The 27,039-nt window shown below is 34.2% G+C and overlaps 1 long non-coding RNA gene and 2 pseudogenes across 2 annotated transcripts; 1 reads left to right on the top strand and 2 right to left on the bottom strand.

The window, feature by feature from the left end:
- On the bottom strand, window positions 1–1,391 carry LOC146914741 (AAA-ATPase At3g28610 pseudogene; annotated as a pseudogene). The gene is made up of 3 exons (XR_015016588.1): window positions 1,338–1,391; window positions 266–1,075; window positions 1–175 (listed from the first exon to the last, which is right to left on the bottom strand). The product of XR_015016588.1 is annotated as an AAA-ATPase At3g28610 pseudogene (transcript).
- Window positions 1,392–5,347: 3,956 nt separating this feature from the next.
- Window positions 5,348–6,860, bottom strand: LOC146914740 (AAA-ATPase ASD, mitochondrial pseudogene; annotated as a pseudogene).
- A 13,972-nt stretch (window positions 6,861–20,832) lies between these two features.
- Window positions 20,833–24,858, top strand: LOC146914739 (uncharacterized). The gene is made up of 3 exons (XR_015014378.1): window positions 20,833–21,122; window positions 21,257–21,345; window positions 24,676–24,858. It is a non-coding gene; the product is annotated as an uncharacterized LOC146914739 (long non-coding RNA).
- Window positions 24,859–27,039: the final 2,181 nt, after the last annotated feature.

Below are 27,039 nucleotides of genomic sequence, written 5' to 3'. Positions count from 1 at the left end.
CTTTCTATTCAAACCCAGTTTGAAAAACTAATTTTATGAGTTACATAATATAAGAACTATTGTCATATTAATAAGTTTCAAAGTGTAATTGATAATACTGAAATTATACTAATCCAAATTCATGTATGACGCCATTCTTCTTCACATTTTCCTTTGAATTTTCAATAGCCTCCACCTTTTCTTCCTTCAGTTGAGCTTCCTCATCCTCATCTTTTGCATTTTCCTTTGCTTTCTCATGTGCCTTTTTCTTTGCAATCTCATGTACCTTTTCTTCCTTTTGAGCAAATTCTTGTTTATCTTCCTCTTCCTTCAGTTGAGCTTCCTCATCCTCATCTTTTGCATTTTCCTTTGCTTTCTCTTTCTCATGTGCCTTTTTCTTTGCATTCTCAAGAGATTGAATCAAATTCTTCAAGCAAGTTTCAAAATCTTCAGCAATTGATTTTGGCATCAAATTTTCAGCAACATCTGCAGGTGTTATATTAGTCTCTCCTATTAACTTTTCAATAATTGGAAACAAACCATCATGAGACTCAACATCCCAATAATTCTTTGCAAGCACTTTGAATGCTTCATAGCTACAATATGACATTTCAATAAAATTCAACAAACCAGAAAGAGTTACTTTATTTTCCTCTATATTAGAGTATTTACCTTTGTGTACATTACCCTTTTTTTCCTTTCTTGTGCCAGTGAGATCAATAGAACAATCAATATCCTCAATCACTATAATTGATTTGCTAGATGTCGCAATCAATAGTCTTTTCAACTCATTGTTATCCTTGATAGTTGTTAATTCAAGATCATACACATCGTAGTTCATGAAATTTGCAATAGCCGATATCATGGTAGATTTTCCGGTTCCTGGAGGACCGTAAAGTAAATAACCGCGTTTCCAAGCCTTTCCTATTTTAGCATAGTACTCTTTACCTGCCTTGAACTTAACAAGATCTTCTATTATCTCTTCTTTCTTCTTTGGATCCATAGCAAGTGTTTCAAACCTTGCAGGGTGATCAAATGTTATGCTGCTCCACTTTCTTTTGTATATCCTCCAATCGTCGCTAGGGTGATCAAACTTCTATTTACAATATGAACATCAATACATATAACAAAAAATTAATATTAGGGTCTTGTTAACCGGTGCCCCCGGGGCACTGGTTAAGGAATCTATAAATAGAAGTTCTGTCTTGAAAATATAAACTGTCACTTTTTATCAAGTAATAATTACATTACTTTTTTAATAAAAACTTACTTCTTTTGGTACTTAACCAATGCCCCGGGGGCACTGGTTAACATTCTCCTATAAAAATAAGGTTGAGGATATGGTATTGATGACATACCTGATACTTTATCGATTCACATTGTGAGAATAGTGATGATTTTTGTGAGATCATCTTCAACTTTGTGCTCACTTACATCTCCATCTAGTGATATAAATATCGGCCCTGAAAGAATGAGAAATTGGTTAGCCTAGAAACATAACATATAATTACTTTTGTCAACTTATCAGATCGAGAATATCTACAAGTCAATGTAGACATCATGAAACCTAACGTAAAATAGTTTAAATAAATTTAAATTGAAAACTGAGTTTCTTATGAAGCTGCTAATGAACTGAAGTACAGTTAAAATTTTATGTTTTAAAAATGATTAAAAATTTGAAAATACTCGAGAAAACAAGAAACAGAAAATCAAACAATATCAAGAAGAAATAACAATAAAAAATAAAGAACAAAAAAGAAGAACAAAGTAGTGATGATTAAACTTTGAGAAGGATCTGGGAAAATGAGATGAAATTTTTTTTTTAAATAGATTGAGTAACAAAAGAATATCATGACTTTAGGGTTAGAAAGTTTAGATTTGGGCCTAGCAAACCAAATTCAACAATATATTCTTAATGAAAATTTCTCTTTAGGCCCTTTCAATTGCTCATAAACCCCTTAGAAACCCCAAAATGCCCCCTAGGTTCGTAACCTCAAATTGTAGCTCTCATTCATTGTTGTCTAGAGGATAGGGGTTTATGTTCGAATTATTCATTTTTTGAATGCTCGAACCTTACAAACCGTTTTGATCTTAGGATCCGATCCTCACCTAGATCATATTAAAGAAAAAATTTCAGCGAAACACAATGTTTTTCCTAAATAATTCAAAAACTTAAATCATGAAAAAAAAAAAAGCATTCATTTACCCATAAATCAAGCAAATTGTGAGTGTCTCCTGGAAGGAGACTTAAGAAGTAAGTTACATGGGCAGCTCAAGAAGGGAAATACCTTCTCTAACAGATACAACAATGCATGGAAGGAACACCCCAACCTCAAATGCTGGGCCTGTCTAAGGGTAAGGCCACCAAAGCCCTAACTTTAGGCCTCCCAATAAAAAAAATATTTTTTATTAGATTTTACAAGAAAAAAAAGCCTCATATTTTAATAAAAAAGGTCTCATACATTCAATCTTGTTTTAGATCCCGTTTATTTTTAAAAATTATTAGGCTGACCCTACTCAAATGGAGCAAAAAGTTTAAACTTAATCCAACTCAAGGGCCTATTCACAATCAACAACAAAAGAACTTCTCAAGTTGAAGAAACTTTAACTCATTTCACGAAGACCACCCAAACTAACAGCTCGCAGTCGCGGATGAAAGTAAGTCAAGAAACATCTCAAAAAAAAAATGAGATTAACCCACTTGGGTTGGCCTAGTGTATTGGCTTGGAACCTGAGAGTATGCTCCTCCTTAAGATCTGAGGTTTAGCTTCTTAAAAAAAAAAAAAAAAAAAGGTTTCCACTAAAAAAGGTTGAGCATTGCTGCGAAAGATTTTTCTCACGAGAATTCACGAATGCATTTTGTTGCTATCTTTCATTATTTTTTTTTTCTCTTTTAGATAGGTTACATATCTTTGTTTCTTTCGTGCATTACTAATAAATAGAAAAGGGAAAAGAAAAAGAGACCACATGTGCTCAAAAAGAGATAATGCCACCGCTTCTCACTTTGCTACATACTGTTACTAGTCACCTTATAAACCACCTCATTAGCTCACTATATTGCAAGCATGTGGTCATATATTATTAGTTTAATCCAGTTAGTTATAGATTCAAAAGCATAAATGAAATTGTTACAATTCTACTGTCATAAAATATGAGTTTAGTATATTCGTGAAATACTCGTGTGATATGTGTGTCGCGATATTTAGCTTTATTGAAAAAGGTTTCCACCTGGGAGTGGGAGTGTGCTTCTCTCTGGTGCTAATTTGAGGGAGTTAGTTTACCTTCTTAAAAAAAAAAAAAGTTTTCCACTAAAAACATTGAGACATAAATTGGTCCAGTTGTCACAATGGACGAGAACATATGGTGGAGCTTTTTTTTTTTTTTTTTGAAATAATCTAGTGGAGCTTTTGGTGGCAATACTTGTGATAATTTAAAGAACGAGACATGTAACATTATTAAAATGGGATGGGAAGTGGAAGTATTCTAGGAAGAAAAATTTTAAAAACTAATGAAGATATTATCCCAATATCAGGAAGACTTGCAATTTTTTCCGATATACAAATGGATTGCACAGGCTTCTTGATGGAAAGGTTGAAAATGTTTTAGTATAGTTTGACAAATTGGTACTCAATATTTATTTTTATTTTTTTTACTTTTGGATATAGAGGAAAAAAACCCACGATTTCTCTTTGATTTTTTTAGACCTTTTCTAGCTACTACGGGTGTTCGCGGTGCGGTTCGGTTTTGAGAGTAAAAGTCATCCGAACCGCAAGACAAAAAAGTATGCAGTTTGGTTTAGTTCGATTGACTTTTAAAATAAAATCTGAACCAAACCACACCAATGCGGTTTGGATTGGATCGGTTGGTGCGGTTTTTTTTAGACAATAAATTTTTTTGTTTCCAACATTAAAATCAAATTAAAAAGGTAAAACACAACATATTTTCAGTAATGTTTTAAATTTCATCTAACATTACAATTTTATTATCATATAACATTGTTCTCAACTACGTAGACCAAATTAAAACATTGACAAAAAGTAACCCAATTTTGTAAGAAATACAAAAGACTAAAATTTTATCATTCTCTAAGAGTTCAAGTAGCACATAAATACATTTTCGAAAGAAAAAGAAAATAAGAAACTTAACAAGTGAAAAAATATGTCATTTTATTAAAGTTTCCATTGAATTTCTATGAATATTGGTTTCTGTGATATATATTTAATTAGTGTTTTTCTTATATTGCGGCTTGGTTTGGTTTGGTTCGGTTGGTAAATTCAAAACCTCAAACCGAACCAAACCATGCGGTTGAGTAAAAAAATGATATGAATACATCCGAACCAAATGCGGTTCTTTGCGGTTTCGGTTTGGATTGGTTTGGTTTACGGTTTTTCTATTGGATTGGTTCGGTTTTGAACACCCCTACCTACCACTAGAACCCTGATAGATATTGAATTCAGAAAGGTAGCCATCCACTCAACCAATGAGAAAGTGACTTTTAGTATGACTCATGAAGGAAGTGATCATGAAATAACTCATTGCTACTTGGCAAAGGTGAAAGAAGACCTTGTGTTGAAAAAAAATTAACGTAAGATGTTATTTGATTGCCTCGATGAATAATTTTGAAATATTAAATTTTTATAATTATTTATTATATGTAATTAAAAATATTAATAGTCAAAGTTGTATATTAATATGCGTGCATTATGTATTTTGAAACATAGTAATTTATAACAAAATAAATGTTGATGGTATGTGACATTAGTCCATTATATATAAAAATAATTTATTTATAATATTACTTTACTTTTTATAAATAATAAATATTGAATAGTTTAACAAAATGAACGTTGAACGTATGTGACATTAGTCCGTTATATACATATTTTGTTCTGGCTTTAAATAGACCCCGCAAGTGAACAGTGGGATTGGTCCCCTCGAATTAGTCGGTCCTTGTATCGGATATCGAGTTTTCAAAATAATATATATATATATATATATATATATATATATAAATAATTTATTTATAATTGCTTCCTTCAAAAAAAAAATTATTTATAATAGCTGAGATTCTAACTCATTCTTGACACGAGTCCACGTACTGGTTTTTAAAAAATTGAATACACATATGTTGATTTAAACCAACATAGACTTAAGCCAGAGATTACCTAGTTACAAAATACAACTAAAAAACAATAAATGAACAATACTCAATTGGCTATATCCATGATGTGTCATCCAGAATATGAAAACAATTCAAATTCTCTAATCATGCATAAACTTATACTGCAAATCTTTCTATTCAAACCCAGTTTGAAAAACTAATTTTATGAGTTACATAATATAAGAACTATTGTCATATTAATAAGTTTCAAAGCCTCCACCTTTTTTCATGTATGACACCATTTTTCATCACATTTTCCTTTGAATTTTCAATAGCCTCCACCTTTTCTTCCTTCAGTTGAGCTTCCTCATCCTCATCTTTTGCATTTTCCTTTGCTTTCTCATGTGCCTTTTTCTTTGCATTCTCAAGAGATTGAATCAAATTCTTCAAGCAAGTTTCAAAATCTTCAGCAATTGATTTTGGCATCAAAATTTCAGCAACATCTGCAGGTGTTATATTAATCTCTCCTATTAACTTTTCAATAATTGGAAACAAACCATCATGAGACTCAACATCCCAATAATTCTTTGCAAGCACTTTGAATGCTTCATAGCTACAATATGACATTTCAATATGCATATCCATCCTTCCCCTCCTAATAAGAGCATGATCAAGTTTGTCCACAAAGTTGGTTGTGAAAATTATGATCCTTTCTCCTCCACACGCCGACCAAATTCCATCAATAAAATTCAACAAACCAGAAAGAGTTACTTTATTTTCCTCTATATTAGAGTATTTACCTTTGTGTACATGATCCTTTTTTTCCTTTCTTGTGCCAGTGAGATCAATAGAACAATCAATATCCTCGATCACTATAATTGATTTGCTAGACGTCGCAATCAATAGTCTTTTCAACTCATTATTGTCCTTGATAGTTGTTAATTCAAGATCATACACGTCGTAGTTCATGAAATTTGCAATAGCCGATATCATGGTAGATTTTCCGGTTCCTGGAGGACCGAAAAGTAAATAACCGCGTTTCCAAGCCTTTCCTACTTTAGCATAGTACTCTTTACCTGCCTTGAACTTGACAAGATCATCTATTATCTCTTCTTTCTTCTCTGGATCCATAGCAAGTGTTTCAAACCTTGCAGGGTGATCAAATGTTATGGAGCTCCACTTTCTTTTGTATATCCTCCAATCGTCGCTAGGGTTGTTGGTGTATAGTTTAAGCTTCCTGTTCTTCATTGTAATAGCTTTTCCTTCTTCCAACACATGTTGTATGTAAGAGGTAGTGATTAAACCACGATACCTTTTGTGGAAGGTTAGTGTTAAGGAACTTTTCTCATCTAAATCTTTTTGAGAGGTGTGATTAGCAACCCACCATACTTTTACTCCATCGAATTTATCAATGATCTCCTCATTGTCACCCATGGTGAGGGCAAGCGGGGTTTGACTATTTTCGACAACTTCAGCATTAAGTCTTTTGGCTCTTTCAGACAATTTTGCACTAAGATATGATTGGATGCATGTATAAGCTTCGTTGCGTCTGAGGTACCTTCCCGATATTAAATCGGGGAAGGTTATATGGATGTAAGGGGACATGAAACATATGAACTTTTGCATGTATTTTGTAACAAATCTATGAAGTTGATGTGAGAAGAATTTCTCAAATATACCAAAAAGAAACTTTATGCTAGCCATAATTGACCGAAATATTTTCTTTAATTTTGGGTAAGTATATTTGATTTTGAGCCTAGTGGTGACCGTATTTTCTCCATGCCTTACTTTGAAATTGAATGAAATGTTTATTTTCTTAGAGAACAATATGGTTTGGTTGTTCTATTATTTTCTTAGAGAACAATACGGTTAGAAATTGGCATGGAGAGATTGTGAGAGACAAGAAAATAATCATGCACTTGAGGCTTGTACCTTATTGACCTGCCTCATTTTCATTTTTTGTATGGTATTTTTCTTAACTATTCATGATTTCTTTAAATTCATACTTTTCTTAAGAGTTTCTTATATCTTATATAAATATAAAAATATATTTTAAATCAAAAATCATACAAAAATTATTGTGAATGTGACCCATGTGATACCACTGTCGAGTGTATGTACTATTTGCATGCATAGGGTGTGTTAACTCTCTCATTTCTTAGCAAAAAAGGATGAAAACAAAGACTAATAAAAAAGTAAGTACAGTGTTTGTTAGCTTGGAGAAGGTTTCTTGGGAATTATTTTGACTGAAGGACAGTGTTTGTTGGTTTGTACCAATAATAAACAAATTATTTTCCATGGTGTGAGGAGATTTCTTTTAATTGTTTGCATTTGTATTTTTAAATATTGATTAGTAATAGGTAAATGATAGTGTTGGACTTTGAGTAAGGACTTAATTTAATTGATTAGTAAACGAATAGGTTTTTTTTTTTCCTTGAAGGATTAGTAAACGAATAGGTGAAGTGATCAAAATATAATTTTTTTTGGTACAAAAATCAAAATATAGTTTTATATGTTGGATTTAATAAATTAGATGAATATGTTGAGTCAACAAATATACTTTTCTTTTTAATTAAATAAAAAAAATCAATATATGTGTTCGCTTGGGATCTTGGAGTGTTATCCTTCTTAAAGTCTCAAATTCGATTCGCTTCGGTATCAATCGGGATGGGTTAGTTTAACTTCTTTAAAAAAAAATCAACATATATTCAAAACCCTAAACCAAAATGGGATGAAATTGTATAGAAAAATCAAAATAAAAAATCAAAATATCGTCATTCACTAACACTATGACCAACCTTATTCACTACCATTATGCCCACCAATTTGACCGCCTCCAACCACCAATGTGACCACCATCCTGACCTACGTCAATCACTATTCTATTAACATTTTGTCACCATTCCTACCACATCCAATTACCACTACAACCATAGTCAACAACCACTTCAATTATCGCCGACCACCACACGAACCACCACCGATCACCATTTCATCCACTTATGATCACTTCAACACTCTAACCATTGATGTAACCATCATTGATCACCATTATATCTATCACAGATCACCAATTTTATCAATATGAACTATCATACTTACCATCACTACAGTCACTGTAATAGTTCAAAATCTTAACAAAACTTTGTAATTAGATTCAATTGAGGACCATGGATAATTTTTTTTAATCGATTTCTAATTGTCTAGAGATACATATCTAACACATTAAGTGGGAAGAAAAAGAGTATTACGGGTCCATTTTACTTCTTTTCGGAGCAAGTGTTGAAATTGGAAGATTGAAAGACTAAACACAAGTCTCACATCAGGTAGAACTAATGTTATGTGAATTGATAAAAGTGAAAGTTGCACATTAGATAGCTCTCACACAATGGTAGTTTTTATATAGTGAGGGGTGTACTCACAAAAAGTATATTTATATATTTTTATTACCTGAAAATGTTATATTAGAAAATAATGTTGTGTGAATTGATAAAAGTAGAAGTCTCACATTGGATAGCTCTCACACAATGGTAGTGTTTATATAGTGAGGGGTGTACTCACAAAAACTATATTTATATATTTTTATTACATGAAAATGTTAAATTAAAAAAATAATTAATTTAAACATTTTTTGATAATAATTTCTTAATCCCCAAGTTTTCTTGAAATATTTTTGTATACACAATCTGAAATATTTTCGTACTTTGATCTGAAATATTTTGATACTCAATACTACCTCCGTACCTAATTATAAGACCCTTTTGAGAATTTTTTTTGTCCCTTTTTATAAGACCCGTTTACTATTTCCAACTACATTAATTATTTCTTTCGATACATGCCCCTATTTATTATACATCTTTTTCTTCAATCAACAATAAATAACATGTTGAAAACATAAACCAACTCTCTCTCTCTCTTAAAGGATAAAATTGTAAAAACAATAATAATTACAAACATATTTAATACAAATATCCACTATCTTAATTCCCGTTATTTTTTCAAAAGGGCCCTATAATTAGGAACGGAGGTAGTATGAGATATTTTATTATTCAATCTTAGATATTGTTATTCAATCTATTAGGTGAGTTACTTGTTTCCAAAGTTAATCACAAGTTGGTTGTGAATTCTCTCTATAAATAAAGAACTCACATAGTTCATTTCAAACACCGAAAAAGGCATCCGAGTTATCAATCATTTTACATCCCTTCTTCTTTTTTTGCTTGTGTTGACAATTTGTTCTTCTATTCATATCTTTTTTTCCCTTCAGACTTAAGAGTGTTGTTAAGTCCATAGTCTCTTTCTAGATATAGTGTTCCTTCAAAATTAAGAATGGTCTTAAGAGCATAGTCACTTCAATAGTTTATCTCCCTTAGGAATAATGAGTATTTTTAAGATCATAATCCCTTTTGAGGTATAATGTACTTTCGGAATTAAAAATGATCTTAAGAGTATATTCCCTTTGATATTTTGGAGAAGAGGTTAGAATGGTACTACGTACCACTGCATTTGAGTGGTCATAATACCAAATCGATATTTTGGAGAAATTAGAATGGTGGTAGCACCATATTTGAGTGGTAAAAATACCATAGTAAAATGGTCATAGTACCATTTTTGGAGAAGTTAGAGGTTAGAATGGTGGTAGAACCATATATGAGTAGTCACAATATCATAATAGTGTGGTCATAGTACCATAATTAATTGGCTTCAATATTAAATTTGAGGGGTCTTAGTACCATATTGAATATGTAAATCTAGAACGGATCCTACAGTCCAGTAGGGCTCCAAAACAGTTGTAAATGTTCTATTTTATCCAAGAGGTGGCGTGGAATATAGTCCGCTTGTATAATTTTGAGAAGTACCACGAAACATCTTAAATAGAGCGACATGGTCGTGACTCAACCCAGTAATAAATTTGGTGGCTAAAAATTCTTCTTCAAAATAGGATTAGAAAATAAAAAATATAACAGTTTGAAAATCCAAAAAACAACAACAATTTTAAGATGTTTCCTTCTACCATATCTACCGAAGAAATTATTGGTTCACGTTCCTTTGTCTATAAATTCAACAAGGATAAAATGACTATATAAATGCATCTTTTTGTTAAACATGATGAAGTGCTTGTTGTTTTAAACAACACCAAAAAAAAAAATTGAACTTTTGATCTGAAATATTTTGGTATTAAATCTGAAATATTTTGGTACTCAATATAAGATATTGTGGTACCCAATCTAATAAGTGAGTTACTTGTTCTCAAAATTACTCATAGAATAGTTGTGAATTCTCTATATAAATAGAGAGCTCACATAGTTCATTTCACACATCAAAAAAGACTTTTCAGTTATCGAGATGTTTTCTTCCTGCCCCCCTTGGTCTTGTATTAACAAGTTATTCTTCTATTCATCTCCTTTTTATGTCCGTTCGAAATTAAGAATAGTCTTAAGAGCATAGTCCTTTAGAGAATTTATGTTCCATCATAATAAAGAGTATTTTTAAAATAATAATCTCATTTGAGGTATAATGTCTCTTTTAAATAATGAATGGTCTTAAAAGTATATTCCCTTCGATATTTTAGAAATTTTAGAGGTTAGAATGGTGGTTGCACTATATTTAAGTGTCGCAGTACCATATTTATATTTTGAAGAAGTTAGTGATTAGAATGAAGGTAACACCATATTTGAGTGGTCACAATATCATAGTAGAGTGTTTGTAGTACTATCATTAAGTAGTTTAAGTATTAGGTTCGTGTGATTTTAGTAACATATTTGGAGTGTAATTCTAGAACTGATCTTATAGTGCAGTAGGGCTTGAAATTGTTGAAAATACGTTCTTTTAACCTGGAGTCGACATGGTTGATAATATTGTTGTATATTTATGGGTACTATCATAAACTTCTTAAAGAGATTGATCTGACTCAGTGTAGTAATAATTTCGGTTGCTTGAAATTCTTTTTCCATATTGATTTTGAAAATCTAAAATGAAACCGTTTGAAAATCCCAAAACAACAATTCTCCAAAAAGACCAATATATAATTTAACATAAAAAAGAAGTTGAATGAAATTTAAACTTAGTATACTTACTAATAAACTAACTAGTAACATATATTAATTATATAAAAATCATGTTAACTTATGCCCTTACGACACATGTTAAGTATTCTATTACTGGTAAATATTTATTACAAAACATTAATTTTCAATCTTTATAAGAATATCTTGAAGTAGCAAGTGTTTATCTAAAGCAAGGGCGTGAGGTTATGATTAAATCCGTTTTACAGGCTATTATGTCGTATGTTATGACTATTTTTCAGCTGCCAACCACTTAAATTGATACAATAGAAAAGATGATGAATTATTTCTGGAGGGGTCATGGAAGAACTACACAACAAGGCATTAATTGGATGAGCTGGGAGAGGTTATCTGCACCCAAGGTACATGGTGGTATGGGTTTTAAGGATCTCTCTGCTTTCAATTTGGCAATGCTAGGTAAACAGGGTTGGAAGTTCCTTACGGAACCTGACTCCCTTGTTTCTCGTATATTTAAAGTGTGGTATTTCCCTTCTTGAAACTATCTCACGACCCAAATTGGCCATAATCCTAGTTATGTGTGGCATAGTATTCTGCGAGCAAGATTTATCGTTCGTGGTGGTGCTCGATGGAGTATTGGCCCTGGTTCGTCTATTTCGATTTTGAATGAACCATGGATGGCTAATGGGGAGTGTATTGATGGTGGCATTACAGGTGTTCACTATGTTTAGAATGTTACCGTCAATAGTTTGATGAATCTCTATGACAAGAGTTGGAACGAAGAGGTGATTCGTCAGGTATTCAGTGTTGATATAGCTAATAAGATTCTTCACACGCCGCTTATTGCTCAGGTACAAGAGGATCGGCTCATTTGGAAAGCTGAAAGGCATGGTCGGTATTCTGTGTGTAGTGCTTACAGGTTATGTGTTGACGAACTCGTTGACTCCTCTCATCTCCGACACCCGGGCTAGTGGTCCGGCATCTGGAAGCTCAAGGTTCCTCCTAAAGTTAAGAATCTAGTGTGGCGTATGTGTCGGGGCTGCCTTCCGACTCGTGTTCATCTTCTTGACAGAGGCGTTCAATGTCCTACAAACTGTGTTAGTTGTCCATCACATCATGAAGATCTTGCTCATGTATTTTTCAATTGCCCTTTTGCTGTCCAAGTTTGGCAAATGACATGAAGATCTTGCTCATGTATTTTTCAATTGCCCTTTTAAGTGTAATATTGATGTTGTGTTTTCCTCTCATCTTAACCATACTGGCATGGGTATTTGTGTTCGGGATTCCGAAGGTACATTTGTCTTGGCTAAGGTTGTTAGTTACCCATGTTTTTATTTTGTGGACGTTTGTGAAGCGTTGGGTCTTCATTCCGCCTTGCAGTGGCTAAGTGACATGCAATTTGACAACGTCGATTTTGAAACGGATTTCAAGCTTACTTGTGATGCCTTTCATGCTAATCGGGACAACACTTCTGAATTTGGGTGCATTATCTCATCATGTCGGTCTCTGTTCAGTTCTTTGTTTACCAACTCTAAGGTGGAGTTTGTTAGGCGACAAGCAAACGGGGTTGCTCATGTTCTTGCAAGAGAAGTCACGTTACTAGCTAGTCCCGTTGTTTATTTTCATATACCCGATTGTATTGAATCTCTTATTATTAATGAAATGATATAAGCATATTTCCTTCAAAAAAAATCTTTATAAGAATAAATTGTAATATCCCGCCTGTCAGTGTTTGAACTGTATCAGTCGATCGTCCCAGAGAACTTATTTTGAAAGAAAGTCTAATGGAGAATATTCATTACGTAATATCAGCCTATTACGGATTAAGTATCAGAGGCGTATATAACACGCTTAAGTCAAGGGTATTTTGGTAATTGCGCACTCAAAGGATATTTATTTTGGAAAAGGCCCAAAATATCTCATTCCACCTTATCCTTTCTCTCTCTTGTCCTTGGAAAAAGGCTTTCTCTCCTCCTTCTCTCCTCTTTCTCACGCCATTCTCTCTTCTTCTTTCCCAAACATTCCTTAAATCTCATCCTATCATGACAAGCCTTTACACTATGTTCCTTTGTGGTCTTTTGAACTTGAGGAAGCTTGGGTTAAGATTCGTTTCTCTACTTCTTCTCTCAAGACATGGATTAAGAAGTTAGGGTTTTGGTCAAGTTAGAAGTTGAAGCTTGATCTTGTGCAAGCTATGGATTCTTTATGGTTAAGAAACAAAGAGAAAGATGGTTTGAAGATTGATTGGTGAGCTAAGGCCTTGGATGTTGGTCAATCAAGAATTAGGGTTGTTGAAAGAAGCTTTGGGTTGGATTTGAGATGAGCTAGCAAGGATGAAGAAGCTTAGGATAGCAAGAAAACAACAAGAATGGAATGGTATGATCAAAGAAAGCAATAAGGACCAAAGCTAGGGTTTTGAGGCATGAAGTGAAGTTGATGCTTGGAAGCTTTTGGGAATCAAGTGTAATCTTTTAGGTGAGTTCCTTAGATAGTTTCCCACCCTTTGGGATTGTGTATTTATCTTGCAAAGATAATATGTATTTTAGGGTTTTTAAAGTATAAGTTAGTTGCCCCTTTTCTTACCATGCTTGCTACACTTGTGTATACTTGTCCCATGACTGTTTTTACAGGTTTCTAATGATCCTAAGGGTCACATAGCACTTGGAGATGCTTGGGTTAAGGTTTTTAAGTCAAAAATATCAATTTTGAGGTTGCAGGACTGTCACAGCTCGCCACGGCGAGCAAATGGCTCGCGAGGCGAGCTAGAGGGCCGAACAGGGGGTCTTGCTCGCCCCCAACTCGCAGCTGCGAGCTGCTGCTCGCCTCCCCAATAACTCTACTCGCCTAGGCGAGTAACACAGTGGGGAAACCCATTGTTTTGTTCGCCTCAGGTCGTTTCGGCGTTTCGCGAGCGTTTTTTCTTGTGCAGTCTTTTTAAGAGAAATAAACCCCTCAAACCAATATCCTAATTGTTAAAGTTTAAAAAGGAGACTTTCTTATAAATGAAACAAGTATTCGGCAAGTAGGGTAAAGCATGGTAAACGAGAGATAATACAAAAGAATCGGGTAGCAAGATAAGCATTCGGGAAGGGAATGAAGTAGAGCCTTGACATAGCTTGTCAAGAAATAGAATAGAAGGCTAGAAATTAGTAGTATGCTTGATAAGTGTATATGGACTTAATGCTCATGCATTCATAGACTAAAGACTTTAATAAAGCTGTGAAACGATTAGTTATCTTTTCACATATAAAGCTTAAACAAGATGTAGTGGTCGTGTCCCTTGTGGCTCACACTAGGTTCAGGAGGTTTCCACTAGGGGAAAATAGGGTTAGCCGTAAGGATCCCGCACGTCACTACAGGAGTGCCGTTGGTTATTCCTTAGATAGGTTCCATCGGATAGATAGGGATTGCGCACGGGGTTACTCCACTCGGGGCTTTCTGTAAAATGAACTCAGATATTATTTGTTTGTTAAACGCTAACTTAATGAACCTGACTATGCATATTTATTAGACATGTTTATATTATGTCTTAGATCCTTGACATAGATCATCAAGAATTAGTAGAGCCTTGGCGTAGATCGTCAAGAACTAGTATGATAGCAAGATAGAATATGTTGTTAGACACGACGTATGTATGCTTAGAGCAATAGAGAAAGTTATACTGATGACGATCTTAGGTTTCCCCTAATCGTCCGGTTTAGAATTGTGTCATGATTATAGTAGGCATAGGCCTAGATGCGTAGAGCGTATTCTTGGCATTGCGGTTTTAGTTTCCCCTTAACCGCCATGACACGTGTAAGATGAGAAGCTTATAACAAGTAAGATAAGCCTATGACGGGTCTAACATGCACTACCGTCTAGGGAAGCAAGACTCCACACATGTATAATCAACCATCGGGTTGTATTATAGACACGTGGCGACGATAGGTTTTCCCCTGAGGTAGCCTATAGCCTAGGGTTAGGTGGAACTCACTGAGACATTATGTCTCATCCCAATCCTTATTTGTTTCAGACATCAGGATGGTTTGCAAGCTAGTAGCCGAATGGATGCTGCGACAAGTGTTGGTCCGTATCCGATGCCGGATGATGTGGATCTTCAAGGATGTATACATTATGTATTAGGAAAGTTTAAGATGTAATCTCTTGTACCAACGCATGATGTAGTATAAACATTCATTTGAACTTTTATTGTTGTAAATTTTAATGTATCCAGTACTAAAGATAACGCACGTGCTAGACTTTCTAGATACGTCTAGTATGGGTGTTACATTTGGTATCAGAGCAGGTCGATTTAGATCGTGCCTTGGGTCATTAAGTTACAACAAAGGTAGCAGGACCATTGGGTTCCGGGTAAATGTTCTAGTTGTTATTGTTAGTTGAGCTTGATCAACACAATATAGCACTCGACGATTAGAACGGATGCCTGAGAGCTGAATAGGACCCTGGAGGGATGAAGTATGTGATGAAGATGCACTGAAAAGTGTGAACTCAGAAGTGAGAACTCGGAATGAGCATTAGTAAGAGTTGATCGTGCCAAAAGGTGGTCGGTGAACTAAGTAGTAGAAGTATGGATCCTCCGGGAATGTAAGATAGTGAAGAGAAGGAACGTTCTGATGGCGTTGGTAGAAAGGAATTGTATTCTGAGATGTAAGCGCAAGGCTTTAAGATAAGGAGAAGTCGACGTATGTGGACGGAGTTAGTAAGCTCTCAAGAAGTGGTTATGTAATGGAAATTAATGACTTGTATGCTCAGAGTGGACAAGGTTCTAGTGCTTGGAAGATTGTATTGAGCAACATGCAGAGAGGGAAGCTACTTGTAGCGGAATAAGTTAAGAATTTAAGCTAGAGTTTTATGTCATCAAGACTAAGGCATTGATTTCCAATGTGCCAAAAACTGTATCGAAGTAGGTTGATGCTTGCCATGCATAAATGATAGAATATATTTTTTTATGATGTTAGGGGTGACTGATGTGCATTGGATTACTTGAGAAATGATAATTGTATGTAAAGTTTACCTTTCGGATAATTGAACTGAAGAAACTCGCCAATAGCAAACCTGGAATGAGATTTCATATTTTCCGAAAATCGTTATTTCATCTCCAGGGTATCTTTGACTATTGGAGGGTTGTTTTCATAATCTTTTTGTATCACAAAAATCTTTTTATGACATCAAGTAATAAATGCATATCACACCCTAAGATCCCCAAGGAAAAAGGCAGGGGCAACCATTAATGAAATTGATTCAGCTTGAGGTAACCTTGAAAGTTAATGCGTCAGAAGTCAAGAATGAGCTTAGACCAAGAATATAGAGGTTCCGGTAATATGATTGGACGTCACGGATGTGAAGACATGAAGTAAGAAGTTAAGTGGCGAAGGGTTACATGAACGCGCAAGGTTCTCATTTTGTGGAACTTACAGTATTCCTCAAGTCTACGTTTTGTTTAATTGACTTGTTAAGGCTCGTTACGATGTGAAAGCGTAAAGTTTATATGATTTTAGAAAGATATATGCATATGGGTGATAGAAGTTGACATTTTCGAAATTCAAAAGAAAATTTTGTAGGTACCAGATTGTTATCGACTTGTTCTATGATTTTTGAGTAACGACTGGGACCTAGATTCAGTATAAATATTATTTAGTGGAAAATTGTCAACGTCAATGACCCGTGTGCTAGTTTATGAAGTTTTCTTTAAAAGAAGGACTAACGAGCAAGCATAAGAATGATTAAACAAAATATAGAATACAAAGATACAAGGTTAGATGTTCGAGGAAGATATGTCGAGAGCAAGAGGAGTCTACCATGGGAAGTCGTGAAGACGACTCATGAGAATAGCAAGTATGTAGTAGCAAGGAGGTACACCAAGAATCAAGATAAGCTCTTTAAGTCAAGGTTGCTCGGAAATAAGTTTCAGAATAATGAGTATATCGGAAGGTAAAAACAACCAGTAAGAACATAAGGTCTATTCCCAAGTAAAGTATAAGAGTATACGATAAGTTTATCGTGAGTTGGTCTTACCAAAACCAGTGGTAAAGATTAGAGAAAGGTTACAACATGGGAGATTTTGAAAGAGTTCAAAAAGATAGAAATCATGAGGTAAACAGGATTGTGGTGTTTCACTCGTCACAACAGAATAGAATATTGGTTTAAGCTAACCAGTGGAAATCATAGTAGCGCAACGGGAATCAATTGGTAGTCATGGAATGCGGATTTGATAAGAAGAATCTTGTGAAGAATGTTTGAGATAGTAATGCAAATTCAGTGAGAAGTATCTAGAAATGAGCAAGGAGTTTTCAATATGATAAGGAAGAGTAGAGATATCACTAGTGAAGTAATCGGTTTGTCCACTTGGTAAATTTGAATGTGTTCAGGAAAAGTATGTACTATGTTAAGAGAAATATGTTTCGCTAAGGAATCAGGTTCCGTGTACTCAGAGCAAAGAAGTGAGTTATGGTCAATGATCTTATGTGATTTATGTATTTAGAGAATGTACCATCTTATACCATACTTGTTAAGTGATAACAATACTTGCTAGAAAAATTTTAAGTCATGATTTCATAGCTTTAAAAGCTGAAATGGGTATTAAGGAACTTGGGAACGATGTTTATTCAAAAATTAAAATATTTCGCATTGTTGAGACCGAGGAGATACGTCCTAAGTGAACAAGCTCACTTAAGACATACAGACTTCAGGACCGACTTGCTATAGTCAAGTATGGGGCGAGATGAAAAACATTTTCCAAATATAGAGACTCGTCCTGTGGTTCTGCGGTACTAGTATAGACTCGGTGTCAAAATGAGATTTTCTTTCAATCAAGTAATTGTTCGTTCCAAGAACCTATGTACCAAAGTTTAGAATTCTAGAAGCAAAATACTAGAACAAGTATCGTTATTAATTAACAAAGAGCGGTATTAAAAGGCGTGCAGATGCAATGGAGATGAGATTTTATGAAGAGACGGCAACGTTCGTGTGAGGCCATTAGTATTTGGGATGCACGTAAATTTCGCCAAGAGTGTTCAAGTACCTGTGCAAATGGACTTGGCAAGTTATTGAATGTTATTGAGTTACCCATGAGTTCGGGTGCGATGAGATTGTAAGTTCTCTTTAAGACTCTGAGAAAAGACAAGAGATTTGTAGCATCTTTAAGGTAAGTAACATAAGTAAGAGGCTTGAGACTCAAAGTACAGTGAGAAAGGTTATGTATGCATGGTAAGATGTGTACATGATAAGATGTTTTGATGCAAAGGAGCACTGCAGGGTAGATCCCGAGTGTTTTAGTTAATGAAGGTTATTCAAATTAACGGTATATGCCAAGTAACTAAGTTGTGGATGCAAGATGACCAAGTTGCATGCAGTAAAGATGTGGTTCAAACGCGATGTTTTGAGATAGCTCAGTGATTTAAGAAAGATAATAAGATTGAGAGATTTTATTCGTTTTAATGCGGATAAAGAAAGAAGTTAAGTTACGTGTTCTAACGAAGAAAGTATACTTCGAGATCTTTAGAGTGGGCTTGGTCAGAATCTGTTATGAGAATTAGTAGGTGGTCTCTAAATTTCGAGGACGAAATTTCTTTAAGGGGGTAGAATGTAATATCCCGCCTGTCAGTGTTTGAACTGTATCAGTCGATCGTCACAGAGAACTTATTTTGAAAGAAAGTCTAATGGAGAATATTCATTACGTAATATCAGCCTATTAAGGATTAAGTATCAGAGGCGTATATAACACGCTTAAGTCAAGGGTATTTTGGTAATTGCGCACTCAAAGGATATTTATTTTGGAAAAGGCCCAAAATATCTCATTCCACCTTATCCTTTCTCTCTCTTGTCCTTGGAAAAAGGCTTTCTCTCCTCCTTCTCTCCTCTTTCTCACGCCATTCTCTCTTCTTCTTTCCCAAACATTCCTTAAATCTCATCCTATCATGACAAGCCTTTACACTATGTTCCTTTGTGGTCTTTTGAACTTGAGGAAGCTTGGGTTAAGATTCGTTTCTCTACTTCTTCTCTCAAGACATGGATTAAGAAGTTAGGGTTTTGGTCAAGTTAGAAGTTGAAGCTTGATCTTGTGCAAGCTATGGATTCTTTATGGTTAAGAAACAAAGAGAAAGATGGTTTGAAGATTGATTGGTGAGCTAAGGCCTTGGATGTTGGTCAATCAAGAATTAGGGTTGTTGAAAGAAGCTTTGGGTTGGATTTGAGATGAGCTAGCAAGGATGAAGAAGCTTAGGATAGCAAGAAAACAACAAGAATGGAATGGTATGATCAAGGAAAGCAATAAGGACCAAAGCTAGGGTTTTGAGGCATGAAGTGAAGTTGATGCTTGGAAGCTTTTGGGAATCAAGTGTAATCTTTTAGGTGAGTTCCTTAGATAGTTTCCAACCCTTTGGGATTGTGTATTTATCTTGCAAAGATAATATGTATTTTAGGGTTTTTAAAGTATAAGTTAGTTGCCCCTTTTCTTACCATGCTTGATACACTTGTGTATACTTGTCCCATGACTATTTTTACAGGTTTCTAATGATCCTAAGGGTCACATAGCACTTGGAGATACTTGGGTTGAGGTTTTTAAGTCAAAAATATCAATTTTGAGGTTGCAGGACTGTCACAGCTCGCCACGGCGAGCAAATGGCTCGCGAGGCGAGCTTGAGGGCCAAACAGGGGGTCCTGCTCGCCCCCAACTCGCAGCTGCGAGCTACTGCTCGCCTCCCCAGTAACTCTACTCGCCTAGGCGAGTAACACAGTGGGGAAACCCATTGTTTTGTTCGCCTCAGGTCGTTTCGGCGTTTCGCGAGCGGTTTTTCTTGTGCAGTCTTTTTAAGAGAAATAAACCCCTCAAACCAATATCCTAATTGTTAAAGTTTAAAAAGGAGACTTTCTTATAAATGAAACAAGTATTCGGCAAGTAGGGTAAAGCATGGTAAACGAGAGATAATACAAAAGAATCGGGTAACAAGATAAGCTTTCGGGAAGGGAATGAAGTAGAGCCTTGACATAGCTTGTCAAGAAATAGAATAAAAGGCTAGAAATTAGTAGTATGCTTGATAAGTGTATATGGACTTAATACTCATGCATTCATAGACTAAAGACTTCAATAAAGCTGTGAAACGATTAGTTATCTTTTCACATATAAAGCTTAAACAAGATGTAGTGGTCGTGTCCCTTGTGGCTCACACTAGATTGGCTCACACTACAACATTTTGGCCCTACGACAACGCCTAAATTTTGGAAGGTAAAAAAACCGTCCTTGTAGAGTCCCATGGACAACGATTTTCTGATTTTGTTGTAGTAGGGTATGATATTTTTTTCAATTTTTTTGTTACGACTCAAAAGCGTTGTGGTATAAGAAACAAGAACGGATTTTTATTTGTTATTTTCGTCAACATGTATTAACTGTTCTGGTATAATTTTTATTTATTTTTAATAAAAGTACGAATAGCACCTTCTTTAAATACCGTTCTTAAAAACTGTAACAAAAAAATCTTAATATAACAAAAAACACACCGTTCTAAAAAAACAAATAACTAGCACTATTTTTTATTTGTCAAGTATTAATAACTAGCACTATTAATATAACAAAAAACAAAAAAGATACCGTTCTAAAAAACAAATAGCACTATTTTTGGTGAAAGATAAATTTCCTCAATAAAACAAACAATTTCTTCTTAAGAAAATCTTGTTAAAAAAAAAAAAACTCCATTAATCAATAAAAACAATAAAAAGGAAAATAAAAAAAACAATTGAATATTCACGTTAATCTCACGAATCCTCAAATTGTCGATAGCTCAGAACCTCAACCTCACCACACAGAAACCTCAATCGAACGCTCAATCTCTCAGAATCCTGAATCGAATCCTCCAACCCACCCACTGAAATCTCTCAGACCTATAGAAACTCTTAATCGAACCCTCTAACTCACCCACTGAAATCTCAATCGAACCCTCAATCTCTCAGAATCCTGAATCAACCTTCAGTCTCAAACTCTCATGTTCAATCACCCTCACCTCACTTAAATCTCAATCGAAGAGGTAAAGATTTTTGTTATTTCATTAGATTTGGGCTTTATGGGTTGTGTGAGCTATCCTTGATTTTTGTTTTTTCAATTGAATGTTTGTTTTGTATAAGTTTACTTATTTTTGTTTTTCCTTGGGATTGAATGCAGTAATTTGTGCAAATATATGTTCAAGACCTGTTCAAATTTAGGCGATTATAGCCTTAAAGTTGAGAAATTTTTGGAGGCATAACAAATTCGTGAGTTCTTTTTCATCATTCTCATTTTATTCTAATGTTAATGGTTTACTTGCTAAATCCAAAATAATGGCTACCTTAATTATATTTAGTTCAAATAATCTAATTTATTTCATCATATTCCATATGGTGAAAGAAATTAAAGTGTTATCTTGGAAACAATGTTTGAGTAGATTAAAAAACTATCCATGATAATTCTATGTAAGTTGTTGGGATCTTAGTAATTGTCTTTTAAGATTGTTTGGGATTAAGGTTGGAGGTGCTTTAGTTCGACGATAACCAATGTTGTGGATACTTTTGAGGTCTATTTTGTAGAAGTTATCAGTTGTTGTTTTTCTGCTGAAACGAGCTGTTTGTTTTGGTTTGTGGGGCTGGTTCTGTTTTTGGGTCAGCCTTGTCAAAATGGGGGTGGGGCTGTTGAACCTGTTGGTGTTCTATAGGGCGTTGATCTTGTTTTTTGAGGTGTTCCGTCTATACGTGGCACCTCTATTTGTATGTCTTGCATTTTGCTAGTTTATGTCTTGTACGAGCTCTGCATTAATATAACATCGTTGATTAAAAAAGAAAATATTCCATGTGGGTTTGTTTCATTATTAGTTAACTGAATAGAAATTTAGGATCTTGAGCTCATTGATGATATATTTTTTTTTTTTAAATCAAATGGGTTTACATTAATAGGCTTAAAGGAATGATTTTATGTGCGGAAATCTAATGGGTATGTACGTTAAAATTCATAACCAGTAAAAGATGCCCATTTTGTTTCTAAACCATTGTATGTTCTATTCCTGAATAGTCATGTTGCCTTGTTATTATTTATTCATTTAAAATTGAATTTGGTGGCATTTGGTTCTCCGTTTTTGTCTACTAACTTAAATAACCTTGACATAGTCCTTGGTTTCCTGTGTTGCTTTGCTACTTTCTTCATCTACTAGGTGAATTATTTGAGTGTATTGAATACTTAATGCTTATTTGTCATTGTACAATTACTATAACTGTCCCAATTTGAAGTTAATTTACGTAATGCTCTTAATGTACAGTGAGTTAAGACTTTTTGTATGCTTATCTTTTTTTTTTTTTCCTGACTATGAACAACTAATAATTCTTGTAGGTGATAATTCTTGACTATGATAGGGGGGTCCATACTTCTATAGGGGGCACTTCACTATATTGTGTTTGGTGGTAGTTGTCTCCAACATCTAAATAAATTATTGCGCATATATAGAAACAAAGTTCCTCCAACTCTTTTTGTGTCTATAAAACATTATTTTTGTTTTTTAATTGAAATTGAGAAATGAGACTTAGTTAAAAGGGTAAGATTTTCTACACGCGTCGGTGTCCGACACTTCTATGACACTTGTATGACACGTGTCGGACAACCAAGATCGGTGTCCTAAATAAAATTGTTTTTTTCTTTACTTCGACACTCCTAGACCGGTGTCCGACAAATGCCTGAAACATATTTTTTTTCTTTCTTTTGATTTTAAACACCGTAGATACAAGAGTTACATATGTGTTGAGAAATGTTGATCAATTAGAGGCTTATAGAAATTAAAGTTGATTACAACATTTTTAGCTTTTTTCATAGTAGATGAATAAATAAAGGTTAGGTACTATGGTATCTAGTTTTCTAACTTTTTTCAATGAAATAAATTGCTCAATTTATATGCTTATGTATGTATTTTGATTTTCATTTTAGACCCTCTATAAATAAATTAATATATATGTGGCGGTGTCGGTGTCCTATAATTTTTACATTAGCGGTGTCGATGTGCCAGTGTTGTGTCAGGTGTCCGTGTTGGAGTCCGTGCTTCATAGGTAGCTACTCATACTCAAATGCTTAAAAGAGAATCTATATCCATTAGGACAACCTTTTACTTTTGTATGTGATTAATGGTGATGAGATATTATACAAGTTTGCTAATGCTACCCTTTTGTTATATATGATTTAATATTAGTAGCCTACTAGTTCAAATTTCTATTAGTATTGTGTTTAATATACGTTCAAATGTATATTGTGTTATTTACATATTGTATTTGATATTAGATAGTTGAGAATCAAGATTAGGTGGATTTAGTGTCCTTTACTTTTTTTTTTTTTTGTAAACAATCTAGTTTATATTAAGTGGATTTGGTGTCCTTTACTTTTTTTTTGTAAACAATCTAGTTTATATGATAATTGATTACAATTAAAGTTTGAATTAGCCCTGCACTTACATTATGTGGTACCAAAGTTTGTAATTCTGTATAAGGGCTATTTTTATTATTTTTTGGCCGATTTTTGCTTTGGATTTCCTACTGCCCTGTAGCGTTGCTGCTTGTGGTGTTTGGTTTTCTGGGTTTAGTTTATGTCTGTCGCAGGGGCTGTTTGTGCAGCATGCTTGCATCCAGCTATTGTATTTTTCTTTGTGCACACTTTTGTAGGTCTAGTGATTGAAGTTGCAATTTAAATAAATTTTGTTTTTTAATAAAAACAAAACACAATCAAATTTGACCTACTCTTGAAGCATTAACATGCCACAAAGTCACTTGCATATAATGTTGCAAATGAATATTAAATTCTTCTACTTCAGTGATATCCTTTTTATTCATTCTTTCTTCGTATAATTGTTAGACTACATAAGGAATTGGTCCCGAATGGTTTTATATGATTTTAGATATGAAGTTTCGTAATAAAGCCAAATAGACTTGCGAAGATTGTTTTGTTAGGTAAAGTTTTTGTTTTCTTCAGTGGATGTACGTTCTGTGTTGTCTTTTGTTTATTGGCAAGTTGTAGTTGTTCTGTGTTTTAATGTAGGTATTGGTTTTGGAATTATAGGCTGCTGTTATGCTTGAATTTCAGGGGAGTTTTTGTGGCTGTAGTGGGTTGGATTTAGTCCGCTGTTATGTTTTTTTTGGGGTCTGTTATGTGATTTGTTGTCCTTCCTTTGAATTGGCTGCTAGATTTATTTTAGTGGACATATTTTTTATTTTTAGGGTCATTTTGGGTTTGGGTTATCCATTTTGGGTTTGAACTATAATTTATGATCTACATTCTTGTTTCTTTCATACAATATGTTTTAAATGTATTATATGAAAATTGTGTTATGTTTTTTAAGACTTGGTGTGTTGGTTGTGTAATTTTGTGTTAGTGTTGAACAATATTACAAATAAAGTACTGATACATTAATGAAACACAATTTGAAGAAAAAATAATGATGGACAAAGAAATAGAGTTAGTGCGGTATTGTGGTGGCAAATGTTGATGGTTGTATTTGTTGGTTGTGTAATTTGATGCATTTATCATTTTAGAAGTTTGTATATATATTTAATGAACACTTTACTTTTATTTTGCAGATAAATAATGATGATATCGATGAACAATTTGAAGATTTGGAAGCACAAGATGAAGAGATATAGATGTGTGTGTGTGTGTATATATAGATATTAATTGTAATCAAAGATTATCTTGATCTATTCATTAAAGATTAACAAAACAATATATTTTGATATATATTTAACAAGTATTTGATTTTGCTATATAGTTGTTTAATTCGACATATTACATATAAAATATTGTATGAATATTATTGTTTAACTTGGATTATAATTATTACAAGGTTTAAAAAAATTCCTTAAAAAAAAAGGTTTAAAAAAAAGTGTGAATCACCGTGCATTTTTTATTTTGACCAAAATAATTGGTCCACAATTTTTTTTAAAAAAAATCCTTTCTTTATTGAAACGGTGAGAAACCGTTGTGGTAGCTTATGAAAATAATTATATAAGAACGGATTTCTAATCCTCCACGTACCAGAACCGTTGCAATTTCCAGTAAAAACCGTTCTCATAATTTAGATTTCACTACGGATTTTTAGTTGCAACGAAGCAAAAGCGTAGCCTTATAGAACTTTAAAAACCGTTCTGCAAAGCTGAGATAAGACTACGGTTATATATCAGCCGTGGCCGTTTTTGACGAAAACCGTAGCAAAAGGCAAGCACAACGCCTCAGTTTGCCACAGCGGTTAAACCGTTCTGGTATCCAAACACAACGGTTTTTTCGCATTTTACAACAGTTTTTTGGCGTTCCCGTATAGCCAAAATGTTGTTGTGTCAGGGGGTTTCTACTAGGGGAAAATGGGGTTAGCTGTAAGGATCCCGCACGTCACTGCAGGAGTACCGTTGGTTATTCCTTAGATAGGTTACATCGGATAGATAGGGATTGCGCTCGGGGTTACTCCACTCGGGGCTTTCCGTAAAATGAACTCAGATATTATTTGTTTGTTAAACGCTAACTTAATGAACCTGACTATGCATATTTATTAGACATGTTTATATTATGTCTTAGATCCTTGACATAGATCGTCAAGAATTAGTAGAGCCTTGGCGTAGATCGTCAAGAACTAGTATGATAGCAAGATAGAATATGTTGTTAGACACGACGTACGTATGCTTAGAGCAATAGAGAAAGTTATACTGATGACGATCTTAGGTTTCCCCTAATCGTCCGGTTTAGAATTGTATCATGATTATAGTAGGCATAGGCCTCGATGCGTAGAGTGTATTCTTGGCATTGCGGTTTTAGTTTCCCCTTAACCGCCATGACACGTGTAAGATGAGAAGCTTATAACAAGTAAGATAAGCCTATGACGGGTCTAGCATGCACTACCGTCTAGGGAAGCAAGACTACACACGTATAATCAACCGTCAGGTTGTATTGTAAACACGTGGCGACGATAGGTTTTCCCCTGAGGTTGCCTATAGCCTAGGGTTAGGTGGAACTCACTGAGACATTATGTCTCATCCCAATCCTTATTTGTTTCAGACATCAGGATGGTTTGCAAGCTAGTAGCCGAATGGATGCTGCGACAAGTGTTGGTCTGTCCCCGATGCCGGATGATGTGGATCTTCAAGGATGTATACATTATGTATTAGGAAAGTTTAAGATGTAATCTCTTGTACGAACGCATGATGTAGTATAAACATTCATTTGAACTTTTATTGTTGTAAATTTTAATGTATCCAGTACTAAAGATAACGCACGTGCTAGACTTTCTAGATACGTCTAGTATGGGTGTTACATAAATTGACACAATTTCTTAAACAAAATTTTCACTTTAAATCATAGTTTTGAAACTCGGCTCGAACCGGCATGTTGGACCGGTCGAACCGTGAATTGGTCCGTAGGCCGTTTGAGCAGGCCTTTGGATCGGCCATTTAATTAGCTCGGCGAGAACCGGTCAAAACCGGTGACTCGGCCGAGTAGTTGGTCAGACCGGTTCTTCTTGTTTTTTTATTTAGGCTTTTAAGTTAAACCTCATAATTAATTCATTTAAGCACGTTTAATACTAATTAATACCAATTAACGCCAATTAGCTATAGTAAATGCGTGCTTTGACTTTTAATATTTGAAGAAAAAATCAGAATTTGATGAAGAAAAAATCAGAATTTGAAAAAAACTAGAAGTTATAAGTTAATATTTGAAGAAAAAATCAGAATTTGATGAAGAAAAAATCAGAATTTGAAAAAAACTAGAAGTTATAAGATAAGTTATGAGATTCGAACCGATAAATTATGAGATTCGAACCGAAAACATTAAAATGATTCAATTGAACCTCAACCACTATAGCAACTAGTGATATTTAGTGAAATTGATTATATATGTAAACATATTGCATCTTCATTTTTTCTATGCAAAAAACACATAGTTTTTTATTTTACTTT

This window comes from Medicago sativa, chromosome 6, assembly GCF_051527215.1.
Source record: "Medicago sativa cultivar Bolivia chromosome 6, Bolivia_mono, whole genome shotgun sequence".
In the NCBI taxonomy this organism is placed as follows: domain Eukaryota; kingdom Viridiplantae; phylum Streptophyta; class Magnoliopsida; order Fabales; family Fabaceae; genus Medicago; species Medicago sativa.
Note: the sequence above shows the minus strand (reverse complement) of the source record. Positions and strands in the feature narration are given on the sequence as shown.